Source organism: Apium graveolens, unplaced genomic scaffold, assembly GCF_009905375.1.
Source record: "Apium graveolens cultivar Ventura unplaced genomic scaffold, ASM990537v1 ctg1574, whole genome shotgun sequence".
Taxonomy (NCBI): Eukaryota; Viridiplantae; Streptophyta; class Magnoliopsida; order Apiales; family Apiaceae; genus Apium; species Apium graveolens.
The window spans coordinates 56,673-60,329 of record NW_027417307.1 but is presented as its reverse complement, the minus strand read 5'-3'; the positions used below and the strand labels follow the sequence as shown (position 1 = coordinate 60,329).

General features: G+C 39.0%; 1 non-coding gene across 1 annotated transcript; it reads left to right on the top strand.

Annotated features, from left to right (window-relative positions):
• The first annotated feature begins 390 nt into the window (after window positions 1–390).
• On the top strand, window positions 391–496 carry LOC141699959 (small nucleolar RNA R71). The gene has a single exon (XR_012566179.1). It is a non-coding gene; the product is annotated as a small nucleolar RNA R71 (small nucleolar RNA).
• Window positions 497–3,657: the final 3,161 nt, after the last annotated feature.

The window sequence follows — 3,657 nt, the reverse complement described above, 5'->3', positions numbered from 1 at the left end:
GCTTGTTGTTGTGATCTCTGAAAATTGCTTACAAATTGAGCGGATTCGCTAGAAATAGCACACTGCTCAGTCTCATAGGCACCAGCACATAGCTCACAGACACTAGTGATTTGATTAACTCCATAATTAGTCAAAGTGTCCACCTTCATCGTCAAAGCCTTAAGTTGGGTAGCTATAGCAGTTGCTGCATCCAACTCCAGAATTCCTGCTACTTTTCCCTAAGTCAGTCTCTGGGAAGGATTATGGTATATTAGCAGCCATCAGTTCAATCAATTCATAAGCTTCATTGTAGCTCTTAGCTCACAAGGCTCCTCCTGATGCTGCATCAAGCATGGGTCTAGAAATAGACCCAATCCATTGTAGAAACAGTTTATAATCATCCAATCAGGCATGCCATGGTGTGGAACTTCCTTAACATCTCCTTATATCGATCCCAAGCCTCACACAAGGATTCTCCAGTTTGCTGAGCAAACTGAGTAAGAGCATTCCTGATTGCAGTAGTATTTGCCATAAGGAAGAATTTAGTGAGAAAATTTTGAGCAAGATCCTCCCATGTGGTGATAGACCCTGGTGGTAGAGAATATAACCAGCACTTCGCTTTATCCCAGAGAGAATGGGAATAGTCGTACCTTGATAGCATCTTCAGTTACACCATTGAACTTGAAAGTGTCGCAGATCTCAATGAAATCCCTGATGTGCATATTGGGGTCTTCAGTAGGAGAACCCCCAAACTAAACTGAGTTATGTATCATCTAAATCGTGCTTGACTTGATCTCAAAAGCGTTAGCCAAGATCGATGGCCTGATGATACTTGACTGAATATCATTGATCTTAGGCTGAGAATAGTCCATCAAAGCCTTACAAATTTCTGTTTGATCCTCCATCACTTCTAAAACTGGTTCCTCTACTTTCTCTTCTTCTTCTATCTTCTCTTCATCCTCAAAAACCTCCCTTCGAACAACTACAACTTCTTCCTCGGCTTTATCCAGAGTTCTCTTACGAGACCGCGAATGCGTATGCATACACGCTCGCTAGAGTACTTGATATAAGACAAGGGAATAGATAAGTAACAATGTCCGAGTCAATGAACTTTAACGATCACTGATGACAAACACATAAATAAACAATTAACACTGCTGTCCCCGGCAGCAGCGCCAAAAACTTATTAGTCGCTAAACACGTGCTAATAACAGCAGTGCCAAAAACTTATTAGTCGCTAAACACGCGCTAATAATACACACAAGTATATGCATTCGCAAGTAATATATAATTATTTCTAGTTCGTTCCCACAGAGAATGGATTTGGTTAACTATGTAATTTATGCACTTATGCACCGATGATATGGTTATTATCCAATGTTAAGACGATAACAAATTGGGGTTGATTATAACTAAGAATTAAACTAACAATTATAGCGAAGAGAATAAGAATGGTTAAATTAATATATATGATAAAATGGATTTCTAACTTCATTAAATACTTCATTCAATAGCTTGATTGTTCTTAAACTTAGTATGTAATGGTGATGACACTAATCAGATAACACGAAACTGATAAATGCCAACTTTTGTTGCACGAATACCATACTACCAGACATCCACAAAAGAGATAGAAGTTGAATAGACACCAATTATATTGAGACCCTATATTTCTATAGAATTTGACAACATAACGGTTTAATGAGCAATTTATCTATCGTGATTACATAGGGCAAGTAAGATGGTTAAAATTACCTACAAATCATGCATAACAATAACACATGAACCTATGCTAGCATGGCAAGTTTTAAATCCTTAAATTCACTGTCGCTTCATTTAAGATTACACGCTATCTTTTAAGTTTGCTCATAAGACGAATAAGAACAACCAATACTAGGTTATTATACAATCACCACACACTAAGGTATCGAAACAAATTAACTAAAGAAATCCATAAATAAATCCGCTAGAACCCCACGATAACGATTAGCCCATAATCGGACTCATCATCAACGTGGGTTCCGATGAAGACATGGTATAATAAACGTAGTCTTTATACTGAATAAATAATAAAACCAAGTACGAAACAAGAGTAAGGTTCAAGAATAAGAAAACTAGCATCCAAGTTACAACTTAGAACAAAGATTCACAAGTAAAAACAAGATCTTCTTCGTCTTCTGAATCGTGCTAACACGGTCTTCTTACGGCTCTCCTTGTGCTCAGGTATATCCGTCTCTCTAGAAAACATCCTTTATTTAAGTATATATAGCAGCCCATGCAAGATGGAAGTCCTCCAATTGTAAATCAACTAGAATCATGATTCTGGGATCCCGATCAGGCGCGACCGCGCGCTTCATCAATGCGGGCGCACTGGCTCTCTGACAAATTGGTACGGCCGCACGCTAGACCCGCACGGGTGCGCCGTGCTTCTGGAAAAACTTCTGATTTTCTTTAATTCTTGCTGCAATCGAGTTGGCTTCCGGAGCTTTATTCTTTGGACATCATCCTAACACCATATTAGCACCAAAACAATGCTAATTCACCTGATTCTTAGAATAATGCCTGAAATGCAAAAGGACAAGAAAAAACATTAAACCACCAATAACTTGAGTAGAAATGCATCAATTCAAAGATTAATAGAGCATTATAAAGTGTCATAAATGTCACTCAACACTATTGCAACACTTTTTGGATGTTGGGTCTAAGGCCGTCACTATAGGTATCTAACCTTACACCTAGAGGTGGCCAACTGGGCGGGTTTGAACAGCCCACTCGAAACCGGCTCGCATACAACCCTGATTTTATTCGGCCCGAACCGGTCCGGTTCAAACCCGCACAGCTCGTTAAAATTAGAGTGTCGGTTACGAATATGAAAACAAAAATTCGGGACCGAACCCGGCCCGCACAAGCAGCGACCTGCTCAGCCCGCACATCCTTAAAACATACAAGCTGTTTTCTACATATAAAGTCATGGCTCTTGAATCAAGAGTCTTGATGCTTTGTCAAACTTGAACAAATTTTTTAAATATAAATATTCTACTTCATGTAATTTTTATTCAATACCAACAACTATTAACCCCCAAATCCACTACAAGGCAAAGAGCTGTAGAAACGTAGCCAACTATTTTTATATTAGCTCAACAAATCTTGTACTTCAATATTAAACTGGTTACCAGCCACATGTTGCATGTTGCAGTAATTATTAAAGAATCAAACCAGACAAGTAGTCCGCAAGCTCGCACAACCCGCCCATGCACACACAACAGGCTCCAATCAGTAGTGCCGGCTACGAGTTCAATTTTCACGGCACGGCCCGAGCCCGACACAGCCCGTTTCACTTTCGGGCCGATTACGAGTTCAAACATCCGAACACTAACCCGTCTTCAACCCGACCCGGCTCGCACGGCCCGCACAGATGGCCATCTCTACTTACACCAGTGTCAATCTATAGCAAAACAGCAAAATATGTTGCTATAGATATAAATTGCAACAAGATTTTTAGAGTATAGAAACATAGATTTTATGTTGCAATAAAGGTACTGACAGACAAAAAAGTGGGTCCTACAAGTAGGCCCTACATCAGTAGTTTTTAAATATTCACATTTTATAGTTTTTTGTTTGTTTTTCTTTAAATTTTCACAAATATAATAATAAATAGACAACTATTTAAATGCAAAA